This window comes from Cupressus sempervirens, chromosome 4 (assembly GCF_028749045.1).
Source record: "Cupressus sempervirens isolate cs-2001-9-10 chromosome 4, ASM2874904v1, whole genome shotgun sequence".
In the NCBI taxonomy this organism is placed as follows: Eukaryota; Viridiplantae; Streptophyta; class Pinopsida; order Cupressales; family Cupressaceae; genus Cupressus; species Cupressus sempervirens.
This window is the reverse complement of record NC_143121.1, coordinates 618,862,483-618,884,357: the sequence shown is the minus strand read 5'-3', so window position 1 is coordinate 618,884,357 and position 21,875 is coordinate 618,862,483. Positions and strand designations below refer to the sequence as shown.

Here is a 21,875-nt window from a genome sequence, read left to right as displayed (position 1 = left end):
AATGAGCTTTTTCCATTATGTTGGTTGAAAAAAAATACCTTTATAATTGCAATTACTTTTTCCTCGCTCCGAAACTTGATAGAACAAAACACCAATGATTCTCATAATTTATAATTATCATCCTCTTATCTAAGCAAGGATTATAAGATATCCATCATTACCTCAGTGGTTGTCTTTGTCATAGATAGTACACCCAGGCTTTGGATTCCTTCAATTTTTTGGATTTTTTTACAAGAGAATGTACCCATCAATTTACTACAGAGCATGAAGGTCAGGGCATATTAAAATAGTTTTCCACAACACACGGACCATAGTCTTATCAGATACTTCATTACTAATTGTTATAGGGGCCATATCATCCTCAAAACTCGTTCAGGTCCTCTTCACATTGTCCCCATGAATTGTAACAAACCCCTCACTCACAAGGTTTCCAATTGCATTACGAATATGAAATTGAACAACATAACTCATAATGTATTCATTTCCCCCAAGAAAATAAAGTTAGAAATAGCTTGAAATTTACCCACAACAAAGAATTACTTACATCATTCAGGCTGACTTCCTTGGATCCCTATTTGTGCATTTCCTCCATCAACTGTAATTGCATTCATTCATATCTGGTTAGGTGCCATACCAACAATTTTCTCAACACTATTTAGGGTAGTATAAAGAATGTTACCTTAGTAATACGGGTTGATGGTCCCCCTGTCTGCATCCTTTCCATGATAAGAATCCTCAGTGATGAAATAAGGTTGGCTCATCTCATTCTTTCACTGGCTAAGACTCCCATGTTTATGAGATCCATGTCAATGGTTCCTATAACCATGACACTCAAATGCATTTAGTGGCTTCCAATTAACATAGTTCTTTCAGAGCTGACTAATTTTTTGATGATAATGCATTCAATATACAACTAAATGAACTGACAATCCTCATTGCCAAAGATGCACAATGGTTACCAGTTGAATGATCGGTGGCAGATTGTTGAAGTGCAACTTCAAGAAGCTGAAATGATTCTGCCACATCACACCTTTCAACTTGCAGAATTGGAATGTAACATATCTTTTTATTGCCTCAATCTAGCTTTAAAACATTTAAGAATGTAACCCACTTTTGTCTACATAAGAATTTCTTACCCACTCAGAGAATCTGATGTGGGCAAGGGCTTCACTTATTCTTATTAATCTTTCAATTTGGCATGGAGTCATTGTGATAACCTATACAATTCATTCAGGAGAACAAGTTAACATAACATGAGAATTGCCTTGCATCTAGGTGCATTCTTCAGTAGAAGTATGAGATATACTATTACTTTTTTCACATGTGTAACTTGTAAGCATACTATATAGAAATTGAATTTGAGAATATATTGAGCTAACCTTCTTGCTACTACCAGGGAAGTTTCCCTTCCTACACATTTCAACATAACCACAAATTAGATCTTCTACTACCTCATCAGATATCTTAGGATGCATATGTTGTCTTGCATAAGTGATATACGAAGTGAGAGTTGGGAGGTTGAATGCATCCAGTGTTTGGTCCTAGAATCATAATGTAATTCACATCAAAAATATTAGGTCATTGGACCCCCCATTAATTACTACATAGTATTGATCAAATCAGAACTTACCTCCGGCTCATCATAATGTAATGTAATAAGATGCCTTGCAAGGCACCTGTCCGTTTGTTCATCAGCTTTATCAAGCACTAGGTAGATCAAATCAAACCTGCAGGCATTTTTTGTGATTCTTTTATACTTGAGTGACAACAAATAAATTCTCTAGCTTGAATTCTAAAACCAAACATACTCCACCTAGAAAGCAATGTTGGAGGAAGTTGGATATTGTCAAGAACTGACAATCTAGGGTTGTAGCATGAACCACTAGGATTGGCACAAGCTAAAATAGATGTTCTTGCATTCAAAGATGCTATGATCCCATCCTTTACAATTGACACTATTTTTTGTTCCATAACCTACTTCAAAGGAATGACCAGACATTGATATACAAGTCAACCAACAACATAGATTACAAATTCAAGAAACAAGTAAAAGCACATAATTCAAAGAGCTCAGAGAAAAATCACACCACATGTAACATGCTATGAGCATTGTCTGACATCTTGTCAAACTCATCTATGCAGAAAACACCCCTACCACTCATTACCAGTGCTCCACTTTCTAGAACCTGTTGAGTTCAAAGAAATAAGTAGTTTATATAGAATAAAGTGGTAGGTAGCAGTGGGGGAGTAGGCAGCCCAAAGAGCTCAATGATCAACAAATTGAGTCAATAACTTACTGTTTCACTAGTTTTAGGATCCTTTGATACATAAGCAATCAAACTAACCATAGAGCTTCCATGACCACTTGTATAAATGCCTCGAGGAACCAACTTATGCACATACTGAAGTAGTTGAGACTTACTCATACCTAGATCCCCAACAAGCAAGATGTTGATATCACCGCAAAAAGTAGTGCCTGAAGCTAGTTTTACTACAGTTCCCCCGAAAAGCTATTTAAGAAGCATAATGGTTAACATATGGTTCAAAGAACATGCAACAAATTACCAATTAATCGAACATGAATGCAAAGAAAGATACTTGGCACAAGAGCCCTTTCTTTACATCTTCTAGCTCCCAAATACTCAGAGCTAAGGACCTAGTTAGCCTCTCATAGATATTGAGCATGCGAGATAGTTCTTTCAACTTCTCAATTTTGAAATTGGCAGTCAAAATTCAATTTTAGAGCTTGCAAAATTCATGTTATATACAAAAGGTAAAAAGTATGAGTTTATACCTTAGCTTCATAATCAGCTAGTGACATATCACCGTCTTGAAAAGAGGCAAAACTATCACTATTGGTATTATGTTCCATTGGATCTTTGGCTCACAATCTTGTCTTGTCTACCTTTTTCAGATGAAGGCAATCAATGTAGGTCTGCACTAGAAAATGATTTACAAATTAGAGTTAGAAATCATAGAATACACCATTAAGGTCCTCATTTCCAACTTAAATGGACTAAGATAGGCTTGAGAGCTTTGCTTTAAATAGAGATTTCACAATCCTTTGGTTTGGTCCCACTCTAATTGTCATAGCTCTGAAAATCCCAGTAGCCTACAAAAAAAAACCAATGTCAACCTTCAAATAGTAACACTTGGCAATAAAAATAAGTGTAGAATTTGTATATCATGTAATGTTAGACACACCTCGATTCAATCACTAGGTTTGGCCGCATCAACAATTTTTTCGTGCATCACCAAGCTAATAGTGTGCATGATTTCCCCCTCTGGAATGGCATCAGGCATTTCTTGTAGCCTTACAATCTGCTTATTAGAAAACCTAACCACAAAGTAAAAGGATATAGTTGTCTTCAGAGTCTTGAAAATGCAGCTTCAAATCATGCATAAACTAAAATCAACAAGTTCCTACTTGCATATTCTATGCATCAATGTCAAAGAATTCATAGAAACACATTCTAGCCTTGCATAATGTGTAGGTTCATCAATCTGACCTGAGCATTTGAAGCATAAAATAGGATGTGAATACAAATCCAACAAAAACACTTTTAGACAACAAGTACCATTGTACATAGTGAAGCAAAGATATGAGATTTTTTTTAAAAACATGAAATACGTTTGATAAAATTTGATAGAAGATTCTCATGGAATATGAGAATAAAATTTGGTGTGAAAGTTCTCATACAGGGATTTTTTCACACTAAAAAAATGTGCTCTCTCATATATAGCTTTCATCAAGCAAACATCTTAATGTGAGAAGTGTTGGTGTTTGAAAATGCTAGAGGGTTTTCAATTATCCCACTGAGAAATTGACATATCTAGGGGTAGCTAACTCCCATTTTCAACATGCCATTTCTGACAATAGGCCAACTATAAGGCTAGACCCTTCTTCTTCTTCAAGCTTTACAAAACCTAGGTGCATTGACCTATAGATTCTTTATATGGTACCAGTTATCAAAGCATACACTGAATCTAATATGAAGTAGATAAAACCCTTATTTCTCCTGATAACTCATGAAATAACATTAATATATAGTAGCTAAATGCAGATCTAGGAACCTCATAAGCTGAGTGAGGGCATTCTATTTAGGTCCTTCAACAAGAAAGGGGAAAATTGTTTGATTATTGATGTTGAGTTTCAATAAATCCTCAAATATGTAGAAGTATAACAAGTGATCCTATAACTGATCAGTGCCTAATCCATTGGGCAATCCCATGAATTCAAAACATACATCTGTGACATCAGGACATATCTTGTATACCCAGACATCAAATCTATCTAATCACCTTATGATTCAGACATCAGTGTTCATTCAGGTCTCATTCTCATAAAATACAATTCTCAAATAACCAGTAACCTTGTTTAAACATATCAAGCATTTACTTGGCCCTTTGGTCCAATAGCAAAATACATCAAACATAAAACCTAAGGGGGATGCAAATGGATCTTAGATATTTGTTCCAAGACCACATAAGATTTATAGATTGCTAAGACAGGAGACAAAAACTAGAATGAAACTAGTGAAATTGCTGCTCATATGTATTCATTTCCTTGAAACTATACATTCAGATGCATAAAATTGAAACATGAAAAACACCTAACATATCAGAACTTCTTCTATTATCTGCACTACTACTATTCACATGAAACAATTATGCTGAAGTATGGTATCACAGTCAAGGAAGCACATCAATACTGGAACCAGAATATGGTCTCATTGTAATGTGAAAATTTTCTCCCTAGAATTGGAACCTACCAGTTTCTCTGTCACAAAAAACTAGAACCCCTTACAATGAGGAAAAGAAAAGAAGATATAGGAGAAGAGTTAATTTCTCGGGTTTGATATGAACATGACATCTGTCCACTTGTAAAACCTTCTCAACAGGTTAAAACAACTCTCTTACCTTTTCCCTTAACTGTTGAATCAAATCTTCATCATTTAGCCTCCACCATCACAAAATATCTAAGATATTTGCAGAATAATTGATTTGATTCCTGATTTTAACTCACGATAAAATGAAAATCAGTTTAAAAAATGACTTTTAAAAGCCAAGGAAACACTCTAGAACTAATTTTCTTCACATCCAGACTTTACCAAGCCTTCAAAATTTCCCTTTATCTGATTCTAATACATCTCGTTGAATTTTGCTCATTCCACTGAGGATGCCTCTAAAATTGAAAATCTTCTTATAGACTAAACTAGCAAAGACCTGTGCAAAATCTGACCTGAAATTCAAAAAATTCACTTCTTGTTGGTTCCAACGGTATATTGAAGTGCCCAATTTGGATAAAAATCACCCCTGTTATGGCATTTTGAAAAATAGGTCTGGACTGTGTCTTTGCATAAAAAATGAAATTTTTTTAAAATTATATAGTTAAGACTATATAAAACTTCAAAATATTTCAAAATTTTCACTCTATGCGTTTAACTTCTCTGAATTTTCATTTCAAACTCATTTTTACTTTATCCTTCTTATCTCTCCAATCCTAAAGATGCCACTTGTCACACATTGATTAGCTGTGACAACTGAAATATTAATTAATTAATCAATACTAATTAATTAATTAATTTCCTTTTCTCTTTTCAAATTTCCACCTCCTGTAGAACTATGAGCATATGAAAATATCCTTATGTTCTCATGTATAATGGAGATATTAATACCTCCCATATCTCGTAGCACCAAAAACTCTCATTTTTTCCTTTACATGCATCTTGCTTTACATCTTTACGACCTCAGTGTAAGATCAGGCTCTTGGAAATTTCAATTTACGCTCTTATGAGTGTGGATATCCTTTATGATTTTATGGGCACCCTTTAAATCCTCTTTTCCTGTAGTCCCGGGGCCTCTGCACATTTCCATTCATGTCCATATGCTGAAGGATGCCCTTTACATTCTTACGGGCTTGAACATAAGCCCATGAATGTCTAAAAATTGCCTTACGCTCATATGAGTGTATCATTGGGAAGCCTTTAATTCTCAACCTTTGATCTCATGAGATGAGCATAAGATCGTAATACCCTTACACTCAGCCTTTCACTCATACGTTGAAATGTAATCCCATAGAGGCTTTTGCAATCAACTTCTGCTCTCCTGACTGCCTCCCAGAGCTGCCACATGTCACCTCTAGGTGTGGGTGTCGCATTTGATCAAAATTTTGCTTTTCAATCACCAAGCTAGCAAGAAGGTGGGACCCTCCACACAAGGTTGAGCACTTTCTAAAAAGGTCGTGTCTTTCAATACACTATCATCTTGTATGGATAGGATTTTAAACTGTTTCAAAACTTATCTTTTCCCCAATGTGGGATAAATATTATAGCTGAACCACTGTGTGAGGCCCTATTCTATGGCATGGGCAACCTATTGACTACATTTTCTTCAAATGCAGCGGCTTGACCTCTATTGTGTGAGCTACATCTTTGATGGTGGTTTTCTTCTCATTGACTTGGCATTGATTATTGCCATTGGATGTGGGGTTATTTTTCTATACCGCGCTCTACTATCTATTCCTTTTATAACTGTGATCCCCTGCAGGAGCTCTGAATTAGCGTCTAGCTTGAACTTTGATATCTACCATTGTCTTGAACTGTTTGTGGTTTCTAAACATGAAAATCCTTTAAAATTTTGCAAAGCATGGGCCTTGTTCCTTTTTAAGTTGTGGGAACTCCTTCATACATGCATCAGGCTGCTCTTTTTAATTGCCACCACCCCCTTTGCTATGCATTGACCCCTTCTCTCTTTTTATGCCACTAGCTGTCATGTTCTTTCTTTAAAAAACATGAGTTCATCCCTTTATTTATTATGGGCATCTCATGCTCTTTGCTGATTGGGTGTAATTTTCTACTCCTTTGCAATACAAGTGAGGTGCTCCCTATTTTAAACAATTCCATTTGGTTTCCTAATTCCTTGACATGAATCTCAATTCACCTTACAACAACTTAGCCTTAAACTTTAGTGCTGATCACTTTTGATTTGCTAGTCTTGCTCCTTGCGTGAGCTACTTTTCTTTACTATGGAGTCTCTGTTATAGTTGTTGCACTTTAGGAATACGAGTGCTACCACCAACAAAAACAATTTTATCAATTTGATTCTTGTCTAGACCAACATCATCCATTTATGAGAAAAGAGGAACATTTTAATTCTGTAGATTCTAAGAGAGCTAACTGGTCAAGAACAAGTCAAATTGAAGATTGCCACCATGGCCACTTTTGCTTTTAGTATCACCTTCATTAAAAGCTCAGATATGATGAATAACATATGAGACTAAAATCAATGAGAACTCCTTGACTCAGAAAACTTCATCCCCTTCAGTATTCTAATGAATTTCGTCAGACCCCAAAATGGGTCCGACTAAAAAAAATTTTGTTTCCAGACAACTGAATTGGAAAATTGATCTACTAATGACCTGATACTGATTCCCATCAAATTTGACTATTGAACAATCAATTTGAAACTCATTTTACCATTTCTTGTCAAACTATGAATTTCATGCCAAGAGGTCTATTGACTTCCTTTAAAAACTAACTCGAACAACTGACTAGACCCTGAAATTGAACATACTAAATCTCTACTTCTCATTCTTGCACCCTCTCAAATCTCATCTCATGACTAATTCCCAGTGAAAAGATATTCATTGTCGAAGCTACATTCTCAAATTTACCTACGAACAAACATGTTAGAAAGCAATAAACTAAGGTTGGAATTGGCCTGGAAAACTAGGAAAATGAGCACATGGGAAAATGGAAACTGGGATGTTGGTTCTCTATCATGAGGACATTATGGATATACAATTTGAGCTCATGAAAAATAATTGAGTGCAAATAGAAAGTGGTCAAACTGAGCTACTTGGATTTGGCAAACTAGAAACACTGATAGAAAGTGATTTTTGGAAATGGAATTGACCCGAAAAAGTGTGCATATGGATTCATCAAGACTTGCAAACTAACACACTTGGAAAATTTTTAGAGGAAAATATAGGGATACAATCCATTCAATTTCAGCTATCACAGATCTCAAGTTATGACATCCTGAACAGGGGTACCGATCAATCTGCAAATACTAACACCAGTAAAAAGATAGAAATTCCACTTGGAATCGCATTTGAAAACTGATCAAACGGATTTTTTATAAGCTAAAACTTGAAACATAGCAAGTTTCTAACATCTACAATACAACGCAATAGGAATTTTCACATTTGGATTAACTGGGTCAAATTTATATCATGTCAAACAGGGCTTTCCAAAAATGTGTGCAAAATGCAAAAGCATGAAAACAGTAACTAACCAACTTTAAGGGATTCAAAACATAATCAAACGAACTTGAAATGACTCAAAATATGAAACATAGGCTCTCAGGTAAGGATATTAGACACTCCCAAAGTGGCAGGTCATGAGACATTTCTAGGTTGGAGATATTCAACGACAAACAGGGCCTCCTGTCGTTGTTTGACACTTAAGTGAAAATGCAAATTTGACAATTTCTCAAAACAGGATCTTACAGAATGGCTCAGAATGGCAATTTAACTTCCTAGAATGCTTAGATAGGCTGAATACAGGGTGCTAGAAACATAAAACACCTTAAGGGCCTTCAATGGTACAGTCAGGTACAACCAGGTACATATGCATTTTAAAAGCATTTATAGGGCTCAATTTTCTCAAAAGTGCTCAAAATTTGGACTACAATTTTGAGCGCCAACAAGAAGAACCTCATGGACAGTGTCCTATTAGTTCTAATTAAGGTTAAAAAGAGTAGATCAATAGTGGCCATGTCACAATAAGGAGTAAGATCTTATTTGCAAAATCCTAGAATCTAAAAGCTTCTGAGATCACTTTCATAAGCATGAATCTATTTAAAGCCGTAGATTCTCTACCACAGTTTATGCAAAATAGAATTCAGAAACAAACATAACATAAAATGAAGACACAATTAACTGTTATATTAAGAGTTCAATTGCAATCCAATGATTTACCTCTATCAATAGGTACTAGTGCTAGAGCATATCCACAAACAATTCACCTAAAGAATGCTTCTTTGATTTTTCGTATAATTGAGCTACACCGAATTATCATTCCTTTGACTAAAACCATCTTCTCAATATCTAGATTTCAAAGAAAACAAAACCCCCTTATTAGATTTTTTAAATAGCATTGAACAATGAAGACACAACTTTAAAAACCATTGCCTACCTGATGGATTCAAATCTTGCATGTTAATTATATTTCTAAGATTGAATATTCTTGCCTGAATGCAATGGCAGTTATATGTAAGTCTGAGGCATATTTATGTGCATGAATAAAAAAATCTAAAACAACAAAGTCATTAAATGAAAACATACTAACTGACAGAACATATTTTTCCAAAAATACAATTTAGTCACTTCTATGTGCTTCTCCCACAAAGGCTTGAGGTGAACAGCTACATCCATCAATACAATGTCAAAAATGGCAAGAATTTCAAGAGGATATCTTACCATCTTTCCATAAACTTCTTCATCATATTCAAAGATGTTCATTGCATCAATATTCAACGAATCACCTTCGACTTCCATTGTCTAAATCAGAAATCAACTAAATGAAGTGAATACAAAAGCAAATGTGCTCAACCAATAATTTGAAATGAGACTAGATGGTAACCATAAGAAGCCAACAGGGACAAATTTGAACCTGTTCCAAGAGCCTCATGTATTTCCCCTCAAGGTCTAAAGGATCATCGCTAAAATTGCTCAGAAAGCGCTAAATTGCTTGATTGACATCTTTAAGACTTATATTTGTGCCCCAAACAAGCATGGGGGGGGTTGCCATCAAGGTCACCCTCAAAAGACTAGGGAATCTAATTATAATAGCCAAAAGAGGTAAATAATGTGTGTTTCAACAAAACATATTATACAAATTGAAAAGAAATGATTGACTCAATTGATAGGCAATTCTCTTTCCAAAAGGTTTCTTGGTACAAGGCACTATCTTCAAAATAGGTTTTTTTAATGTAGAAGGCACCAAAAGTTGGTACATAGGCATCTACTATGCTGATTCCCTGAGGAGGCAGTTGCTTGGACAGTCAATGTGGACCACCCATTGAGGTGGATAGTCATCTGTGTGTGCAGGCTAACATACCATTAATATAGTTTTTAATGCTTCTCACTAGCAATAAAGCATGTTTTGTTAGCCCATTATTTAGCTGGCTCACCTTTATTACTTCAAACAATCTAATCCAATGTTTATAACAGTGGAGTTCTATTTATTAGAATATGATACATTTTCTATTTTGGTATGTCCAGGTTACATACTCCATATTCTTAATATATGGTTCAATTTCTTTTTGTACTAGTCTAGGTTTAATTGCTTTCAAAAAATTTAAATGGCTATTTTTTGGAATGATCAAGTATAGATTAACCCAGACTTTGCCAAAGGCCATAAAGAAAGAGGAATGGTAACTTTACATATCTAGAATTCATGACATGAATGACAACTTTAGACATCTAGAATTCATGATGTGAATGACAATCTTCATCCATATAATGTTTTTTTTTAAATTTAGGACTTTGTCTTGTTATGTGTTGTGATATGTAATTAATATTTGTTAAAATTGCAAGAAGAAGCTTGCACAGAGACTTTTGTTTGATAAAAGTGCAAATGATGATCATGAAAGAAGCATATTGACAAAGCTGAACCAATAGTGTGGTGGTTGGTTTACTTCTAAAATGGAAGGAATGGTATGCTGCATCATACATAACTAAAAAACTCACTTTTATTCTTATCAATGAAGTTAATCTAATTGTAAATTGTGTAAAAATCTATGTGCTTGTATGTGGGTCATAGATTTAACATTAGAAAAGGATAACCAAGGGCATTTTGATGATTATCTTAATGAAAATTCTCAAGCACATCCTGGCATAGACTTGACTGTGAGAGTTTCGACAACTAGGTTTTGGCCGAGTTACAAATCATTTGATCTTAACCTGCCAGCCGAAATGGTATGCCCATTTTGTATACAGTATACCTTTTAAATTTTCCAATTTCAAAAGTAGTTTAACATTTTGACCTTTTCTACTTAATGCAGGTAAGATGTGTAGAGGAGTTCAAGCAGTTCTATCAGACAAAGACAAAGCATAGAAATCTTACATGGATATAATCTCTGGGTACTTGTAATATTAATGGGAAGTTTTATCGCCTATGGGACTTGTTGTTACTACTTACCAGGTAATTTAATTTTTGGTTGTTACTACTTACTAGGTAATTTTTTGGTTGTTGTATCAAGACTGAGGAAATTGTGACAAATTTGGGTTTGGAGCCTCAAGAGGAGGGCATTAATCAAGCTCCTCTCTGGCTCCATCTATAGCAGATGTGGAAACTTGACTAAGTGTCAAAAACTCAACTTGTTTAGACTTGAAAAATGATTATGTTGGTAAGGATAGTGAGGAAAGTGCCATGAAGCAACAATGGTTATGAAGGTGTGAAAAGGTCACAATGGTACTGAAGCAAAATTTTAATCAAAGAATAAAAAGTTAAAACTTAGCATCTACTGGATGTGTAATCCAAGGCTTTTATTCTTTTGAGGAATGTTTTGTCACCGTTCAACCTATTGCAAGAAAGTACACATGAGGATGAAATGAAAAGTAAGTTTCACCCTTGAAAAATTATTATGCTGGTAAGGAGAGTGAGGACAATGCCATGGACATTCATATGCAACCTGAAAATGGTGTTATTGAAGGTTGGTTTTACAAGCATTTAACTTGAGGAACACAAAAAAGGTTTAGAGCTTAATTTGCTTGTTTTATTAGCTCCAATGAAAATGGTTCTAATGATATTTCTGGTCTTCATGTTCCCTCTTCATGAGAATGAGCTCACTTTGATGCTGGTTTATGATAACACATTACAAATGATTAAAGGAAATGACTATGCAATAAATCAAAACATGTACAGCTAAATGATATGGCAAAATATGAGTTTATTGTTTACTGTTAAGACTAAAAAGAGAGATTATAGACCTATTATCAGTCACAAATCAAACTATAACAATTCAATCCATAGGTTTTAATACCATATAATCAACATGTATCACATCCAAATGTTAGCTAGCTATTGTAGGCTTTTGTAGACCACTTTGGGACTAGTAAATGACCACTTGAAGGTATCATATGAAGTATGATCTGCAACAAAAAGACTAATATTATCCTACACGGGTTTGATATGCAATTTCCAGCCATCATATTCAGTGCCATGAATCTAATATGCACTTTCAGCTACTATATCCCTTCAGATATGGTAAGTTTGAATGACACCAAATTTTTCTTTGCTTCAAGCGACTTGGAGGGGTGACTTGGTGAGCTAACTTGATGAGCTGACATGGTGAGCAGACTTGGTGAGCGAACTTAAAGAGTTAACTTGGTGAGGCAACTTGGTGAGCATACTTGAATAGTTGACTCGATGAGTCAACTTTGGGAATAGACCTAGCAAGCTGACATTGTTAGCAGCCTTAAAGAGGTGACTCGGTGGGGTAGATTGGCGAGCCTACATAGAGAGCCCCACTTCATGAGACAAGATGGTGAGTCGACTTGGTGAGATGACTTGGAGAGCTAACATGGTGAGTAGACTGAAGGAGTCAACTCATTGAGGCAACTCAGCGAGATGACTTGATGAGAAAACTCAAAGTCAACTAGGCAAGCGTATACTTGAACAATCGACTTGTTGACATGACTTGGTGGGGTGACTTGGTGAGCCCACATGGTGAGCGTACTTGAATAGTCGACTTGGTGAGTTGAACAAGTGAGCTAACATGGTGAGTGGGCTTAGAGAAGCAACTTAGTGGGGTAACTTGGCAAGCACACATAACAAGCCAACTTGCCGAGGCAAGGTGGTAAAACAACTGTGTGAGCTGACATGGTGAGCTGACTTAAAATGTTGACTTATTGAGGTGACTGGGTGGGGGTGACTTGGTGAGATGACTTAGGGGGTAGAATTGATGAGAGAACATAAAGATTCAACTTGGTGAGCATATTTGAATTGTTAGCTTGGCGAGCTAACTAGGGGAGTTGGCTTGGCAAGCTAACATGATGAGTCAACTTAAAGTGGCAAGTTGGTGGGGCAAGTGGGGGTGACTTGGTGAGCTAACTTGGGCATGGACTTGGTGAGAAAACTTAGAGAGTCATCTTGGTGAGCATACTACAATTGTCAGCTTGGTGAGCTAACTTGGGAGCTAGCCTGATGATCTAACATGGTGAGTGGGCTTAAAGTGGCAACTTGGTGGGGCAAGTTGGTGAACGATCTAACTTGGTGAGCGAGCTCAATGAACAGACCTAAAGATTGACCTTGATGAGGCACTTTGGTGGGGTGACTTGATGACCAAACTCAAAGAGTCAACTTGATGAGCATACTTGAACAGTCGACTTAGTGGGGCAAGTTGGCGAGCCAACTTAGTGAGTATAATCAATCAAGAGGAAATAGTTGAGAGCTTAGAGTGACACAATATTCAGATGATCATATGAAATGAAATGGGTGTGTGAGTAGAAAGAAACTAGAAAGACATTGTGTACAGATAAAGGCATGAAATGGATGGTTTTGGAGCACTCAGCATAGACACTCAACATTCAGTACATAACATCATTTGAGATCAAATGGGTGTATGGGATCATATGCATAGTGAATAATAAAGGAGGGAATTGAACCCTCCCTGAGGCTCACAATTGTTGAGGTCCACTTTAGCAATGGCCCTTCCTATGAAATTTCCATCTAAGACCTTTCTAATGAGATAACATGTTATGAGCTCTTCATCAATGGGATGGAACGTGAATCGAGGAGGTAGTTGTGCATCACCCATATACTGCCTCCTGGATTCATGTTCCATCCCACTGATGAAGAGCTCATAACACATTATCTCATTAGAAAGGTCTTAGATGGAAATTTCATAGGAAGGGCCATTGCTGAAGTGGACCTCAACAATTGTGAGCCGCAAAATTTTTTTGACTAAGCATTGGTCAAAATTTTGACCAATGCCATGTAGTTTTCTACCAAGCATTGGTCAAAATTTTGACCAATGCCTTGTAGTTTACTACAAAGAATTGGTCAAAATTTTGACCAATGAACTGGTGATTTCCACTAAGCATTGGTCAAAAGTTTGACAAATGAATGGCTGAAAATGCCCTAACAATCCCAACATTTTTTGACCAATACCCTGCACTTTTCCACCAAGCATTGGTCAAAATTTTGACCAATGCCTTGCAAATTTCTACCAAAAATTGGTTGAAAGTTCAACCAATGAATGGCAGAAAATGTGCTCACAATTTCAACTTTTTTCAACCAATGTATTGGTGGAATTTTCGACCAAAATTTTTTTGACCAATGTGTTGGTCAAATTTGGTCGAAGTTTGGTCGAAAACTAGGTTGAAATTTTGACCAATAAAGGTCAAAAAATGAGCCCAAATGTACTAGTGTAGGGTAGTCCAAAAATGACTTAGACTCCAGACTAGGAATCTGGTAACAAAAAAAATTACTATATCGTCACCATTTCTAGGAGAAATGGTGTGTGCATTGTGAGACCACAACAAATAGCCCCAACAAAAGGGAAGAAATAAGAAAGGGGTAAAAGCATAGATCTGTGTCACCATTTATGATACCAAAACCTATTTTGGTCAAATCTCATTTCTCTATCAAAACTCAATTTTTTTCCAAAATTAAAAATACCCTTTTATAGATCTCAAATTCAATATCATCATTATATAAATTTTAGACTATTTTGATTAGTTATAATATGCTATAATCTCAAAATATTATAAGTTGATATTTCAACATTTTAGAAGATGCTCCCTCAAAAAAGAAAAAAAAATAGTCAATCATATCAAAAAAAAATTAAAAATTATATCTATCTCTAGAGGAGAGAATCCTCTTCACGAATATGTAAATTTTTTTGAAGAAGGTATAGATTTGATAGGGAAGTTTTAATGGGAGGAGAAAACTATTGGATTCTAATAAGGTTGAACTTGAGTACTTATAACAAAGAAAATATACATCAAAGATAATTATTTCTTTTTTTGTGCACTAGCTATACATGTCATCTATAAGATATTTTCAAATCAGAACAAAAAAAAAGATGATTTGCATATACTTGTTTGACGGGAACTACACCCTATATTTTTTATAGTTAAAAAGGGACTTCAAAATAAAATAAAATGAATAAATTATTACTTTAAAAAATTATAAAAATTATAGGCAAAAATTCATCCAATTCTACACATTTCATTAGTTTACATCATCTTCATATTTTAAACACAAATACCATTTTTTTTGTCATTAATGTTGAACTATCACATCCTAATATCTCGTTTCTTTATAAAAGGTGACACAGGTTTGTGCTTTTACCCAAAGGCATATTTTCATCAGCAAGCATTCTTCTGACATGTGTCAAATGACAACTAAATTCTTAACACTTCAAGCATCTTTCAAGTTCCTTAATAGTCAAAACCTCAAAATATCAAATTTTCAGGATTATGTGTGCTCTGTGTATTCATGTCCTTTTACATTTTGAAGTGTAATCTATCATGAGTATTTAGCAACTTGGAGATAACCATTTTCTATTCTGATCCATTCATCAAGAATCCTCATCTTCTTGGTTGTCAATCATTGTGTAACCAAATGACACAATCCATTATGAGAGATCTTGATGAGTTATCAATTCTTTTATCTAGATCCTTGGTAATCTCTTTTTCTTTTATTCATGGATCTCAAATGTTTGCATTTGATTCTTCCTTGATTTTTTTTGCATATTTGGTGGATAGACATTTTAGAATGTATATCACTTCTGTCTAGTTTAAATTTTAGGAACTTTTGGGATCTTTATTTTAACACCATCTTATAAATCCTTTTTTCTTTTTTTTGTACCTTGACCATGCTTAGACTGTGTGGCCAAGGCATTAGTGTTGATTTCTAGTTTCTTTCTTTAGTTTGATAACCCTTGCATTCCTCTTTTATTGATCTTTTGGGAAACTCTCATGCCAAGCAATAATCTTTGTAGTTTGTTGAAGAGAGCCTTTATCTGAACCAACAAGTTTGGATAATCCCTTGCCACTATCAACCTAGTTTTGAAAATCATCAAGATAATCAATCCTTAAATTATGTAAAGTGTTTGAGAGTTATCAATCTAAAACTCTAATTTAAAGGCTAAAATTCCTTTACAACTATACATCATTTCCTTTTTCAATTGGTATGACAAACGAAATCATATAAATGCTTTGACAAATAAATACATCTTCCCTTAAGTCAAAACTAAAAGGAGTGATCTATGATATGAATCAAGAAAGAGTCTTGATTGCACCTAACGCTTGGACTAACACAACTTGTAAAGAAAACACACAACTAAAAATAAATACACTTGCATAAAATAAAAATGCAACTGAAAATAAACACAGTTACAAAAAGAACCTTTTTTTTCTAAAATATGTTCTATGTTTAGGCCTCAAAGTAATGTTTCAAAAATTTCCCATTGACTAGGAATGGGACCAATTCCCCTTGTAGAGAACTTAGCCTAAATGTATTATCTCCCAAAACCCCAATTTTTGATATGGTTCAATCCACAAGAATTGAAACTTAGTGTGATAGCTTGGCTTTTTGTTTTCCTTTTCCTATAGGAGAAAAAGGTGAGATATTATGAAAGATTTTATTGTATCCTTCTTGTTAGACCACCTTTTAATGAAAATCTTATGTTTTGCCATATACTCTGAAGTTGTTTTTCTTTTCTCATTCAATTCCAAGAGATTCATTAGTATGTATTTCATGTGTAGATTTTGAACGTGTCATGTGTCATGTATAGAGAATTTTGTGTGTGTCACTTGACACTTGTACTCGTTATGTGAAAATGACATGTTCTTTGATGATGGAACATGTGGCCACCTTATCCTGAGATAAATACTTTAATTGAGAAATTTGACTTATTTCCTTAAATTAGTAAAGAGAACAAGGTTTCCACCATAGGAAATTTGAAATTTGAACTTACCTAGCATTGTGAGGGCCATTAAGTAGTACTAAGGTGAATTTGTGATAAATAAAAACCCTACCCATGTTAATACTTTAAGTTAGGGGGCTAATTATGACCACTAGGGTGCCTAGAAGACCTAGGAGACTCAAAAAAAAAATCATTTTATATTGAATCCGAAAATGAGAGTGATATATAGAGACATGTCCAAATTGGAAACTCACTTGGTCACTCCCTATCTTTAGAGACAACTAGGGTTTGGAGGAAGAGGATAAGGAGCTCTATTAAAACAAATTATTTTCCATTGCTTGGAGTGAGGTTAGTATCCATGACCCATGGTGTTCTTAATTGCATGTAGAGTTGATATGGTGTTCTTCATTTCATGGTAAATTTGGTGTATTGTAGCTGTGGTTTGTGAAAGGATATTTGTTTGAGTGTTGCATGTGAGAAGTTTATGTGATTTCTTCCTTGAATCTTGTTTTGTTTCATTTTGTGTGTTGTGTAATGGGTTTGAAGCATCACTCACCCTTGGGAGGGAAGATATGCTCGGGTGAAGTGGTTAGTTGGGCTCACTCATGTGGTTGAGGAACTCTCCCATGTGTGGAGATGATTTTATGCATTCAATGAAATATGGACTTCTTGTTACTTGCATTTTGGGAGGTATAAGGAGGTGTGTGAAGAAGGAAGTCATTGTAAGCCTCGAAAGGGCATGTTGAGAATGAGAATATGTGCATATTGTGAATCATAGTTTGGAAATCCTCCTCATGGAGAGAACCCATATTCACCCTATAACTTGATTCAACTTTTGAATCTTTGTGCAAGCCTTGGTATGGGTTGTATTGTCTTGTGTTGAGATGTGTTATTATGGTTATGCATGGTATATGAGCTTGAAGTGTGAAACCATTTGTGCCTTGTTCACCAAGCTTGGTGGGTGGACTCCTTGAGGCCTAGGTTAGGAGGTGAGCCTCCCTGGTTCTCCATTTTTGTCTCTCTTTTCTATGTTTTTACTTGATGAGCTTGGAAGCTTGGAGTTTCATGTAGTCTACTCATTGCATAGGAGAGAAAACTCTATTGTATTGTGTTGGAATGGAGAAACAAACTCCATCTTGTTATGTGATTATATTGAGTTGTGAGAGTGTTGTCTTATCCTATTCCATTTTCCAATAGAGAGATTGAGAGTCACCCATGTAGTGAGAAAAGATATTTCTATTGTGTATATTTTTTTCAAAATAATGCCTTCACCACCCTATGTTCATGTATGGAAAGAATGTAGTATGGAAGAAACAAAAGAACCTTAGAAGAAAATTGTGTTGAATTATAATTGTAGTTCTATTTCTTGGATATGATCATGTTGAAGAAAAGAATTAAGAATCATGGTAGACATTAGAAGGATAAATAGGAGATTATCATTTTTGTTTCCTTATTTCCTCAAGTCTCATAAGAATAATTAGATGCATTTGTGCTTACTCTTGAATAATGTCTAGTGTAGAATTTGTTGCTAATGGGTAATGAATTTATAGACATGAGGAATACTTCAAAATAAAATTTGAATAATGGAAGTTCATGAAGTTACAAGTAAATGATTGTATTGTGTCTGATGCAAAGTATCTTGCAATTTAATTTGATAGTTTTAATGCATTTGTCATATTTTAATCATAGATTTCATTATGTGGAATGAGCTTGAAATTCATAATACAAAGTTCAAATTAAGTTAGTTCAATTTATGAGTTATCGTAGAGAAAATTGTAAAGAAATCAGGTAATAAGCTACACAAAAGATAAACAAAGTGTCTATAGATGAATATTAGTTTCTAGAAAATGTATGGGCAAAACCAAATAATGTCTCATGCTATAATAGTCCATTAAAATAATAGAACCTGAATAAAATATCAATATCTTGAAAATTGATGAATTAGAAATAAATCATTTTCAAATCTTCCCCATTAATAAGGTGTCAGCCATGAGTTCTGATGTCCTTAGACCATGACAGGACCTTTTACAAACAAAATATTAATAATTAAAAATAACATATTTAAAATATATTAGTCTAGGTGATAAATCAATTTAAAAAATATAAACCTTGAAAGCACCTGAAATGTTCCCACTTAATAACAAAGTGCTCTAATTATAAAAACATTATAAGACCACCTACCAAGCGCTTGCCTTGTCTTGTAAGCTTGAGTGCAGGAATCAAGAAAATCATGGAAAAAAAAATCTCAAAACATCATTGTCACAAAACAACCCCAAACACCATGTAAACTTCCTCTTGGATCAAGGAATGTATGCTATTTCTAGGGAAAGTGAGATGTGCATAGAATAATGTGCCTCCATCCCAAGTGGGACTCCCCATCCTAGGTGCTAGAGGGTGGAGTATTGGATTTTTTTTGAGATTTAAAAAAAAAAAACTAACCCCAAGTGAATGCAACAAGGCACCTTTTATGGAGTGGAGGGATGGGAACCAAAAAGGGGCCACTTGGAAGGTGGCAACCCCATGCATGTGTGTCATGTGTAGTTTAGAGGAACATGCCTTGGAATGAGAGAGGGAGCTATGTATTAGGAAGAAGGGCACTAAGGAGAAAGGTAGGGTTGTCAAATTAGTATAATAGTTATGTTTAAAATTGAAATGGGGTCATGAGTAATGGTTAGTGTTCAGAAATAGTTAGAGTTAAAGTTAGTATATAATTTTGTGTTAGTAGATAGTACCTAATGTTATAAGATAGTTATTATTAGCTAGTGATATATTACATAGAATTTAAAATTAATTTAATTGTAGTAAGTTAAATTAGTCCTTGATCTTATAATAATACTAATAATAAAGTTAGCTAATAAAAAAACAGTTGTTAGTAGTATTATTGTTATGAGGGGAAGTATAATAGAGTAATTATTTGTAAGTATATTGTGATCTATTTTAATAAGAAAATGAAATGTATATATCTTAGATGTGAATTATTGCATGGACTTAATAATGATATCATATATTTGGTTAGAATATATATCTTATATTGAGGGGTTTAATATTATATGATTGAAACACAAAATGTATAAGACTAATATTTTCTTGGGGTGTTCATTAAATATAAATGTGTGTAGTATAGTATGTAATTGTTTACTTGTTCATTGTTATATTTAGTAATCATGTTGGGTTGATAAACAATTCTATTATCATAAGAGAAATTAAATTTGTTGTAATTGATAATTGAAATAAAACCTCCTAAGAGTATCCACGCCATCCAGGAATGACCCATATGTTTTTGGATCATAATATTACCTAGACCTTAGTTAGCAAGGTCAATGTAAACACACCAATAGTTAGTAGTTTGTGATTGCTTGGCTATCAAAAAAAATTTTGTTTCTACTTGGTCTCATGGAGATTCTTAGTAAGTGTTTTTAAATTATTACTTATACGATTTTATTAAATTACCTCATAAGTAAGCATAAATTCAATTTCATGAAATGAGAAATCTTGTAGAATTAACGTATGAATAATTGAATTTAATTACATAAATAATATATAGTTACGAAATTTAACTTTAGTCTCCTTCAAGCTCATCAAACTATTGAGATGCCTTATAGAAAAATATGTGACTTTCAAGCAAACCATTATGTTCCACCACCCTCATAAAAAATATACTATAATATTAAAAAGTCCCTTTGTGTATCTAACTTAGAAGTAAGGACAAGAGCTTCACCATATTGTTTAGGATTAATTCATTTAAAGATTTGAGTTTTGGATGCAACCCTGAAACCATTACCTATAGTTATTCTAGTTATTCCAAACATTTAGTTCTTATAAACTAGTATAGTAAAGTTTCAATCCTTATGTTTTATCGTAAATATTATGACAATATATATATATATATATATATATATATAGAGAGAGAGAGAGAGAGAGTTGTGTTTTGCCTTGTAAATTTGTGGGCATGACATTTTGGTATCAGAGCTTTTGGTTTCAACACTAGGAGCCTATCCCATTATGTCTAACCTAAAAACTAAAACTTTATGTAGGATGCTTGCAATCACCCACAATGGTCGATGGAGGGCCAGAGGTCCTAGAGAAAACCAAATAGGCTGACAGGAGTTAGGGAAGAATGTGGGAGGACTCCCACCAAGGCAACCTCCAAACCATGATTAGTTTTGAATGCTATCTATAATCTTATTGGGGTAGTATAGAAAATGTAACCACCTGTCATTCCACAACCAAGATAATAGGATGCAGAGGGGCATGGAGCCAATATCAGGAAAATGAGTGGAAGTCCCCCACCTAGACTTGTAAAGGATCAGGTGGAAGCATTAGTACATCATATAGAGCCACCCCCTACATTAGAGAAAGCACCAATGAGTGGACCATGAGACATTGGGAATGCGATTATTGACCTACAATGACTCAAGCCACCCATATTCATTAGTACCACATATGGTACAAGTGCAGAAGCATGGCTACAAAGTTTACAAAGGTTCTTTGGATTGCATACCAATGGGAGAAATCTAAAGACATGATTGGCCATACACCTATTATGAGAGCATACCTTCACTTGGTGGCAGCAAGAGGAGACCGTAGGGAGAGTGGACATAGAGACACTCACATGGGAGTCCTTTGTGGACCATTTTAGAGATAGATATTTGTCAGAGCACTTTATATAGAGGCATGTTGAAGAGTTCCATGATCTTCAGCAAAGGGGTCTCACGGTGGCCCAATATGAGAGTAGGTTCTTAGAGCTACTTTCTTATGTGGATTACATGAGAGATGAGAAGCTATGCATCCATCAGTTCATTAAAGGCCTTAACTTATCTCTCCATGGATAAGTGTGGTTTGAATTTCCTACCACCTTTAGAGAAGAGTTGAGATGACATTGGTTGCCAAAGATATTCATACGAGATAGGAGATGTGGGATAGGTCTTGTA

The 21,875-nt window shown here is 34.8% G+C and overlaps 1 pseudogene; it reads right to left on the bottom strand.

The window, feature by feature from the left end:
- Positions 1–372: 372 nt before the first annotated feature.
- On the bottom strand, positions 373–9,710 carry LOC149562743 (DNA replication licensing factor MCM4-like; annotated as a pseudogene).
- Positions 9,711–21,875: the final 12,165 nt, after the last annotated feature.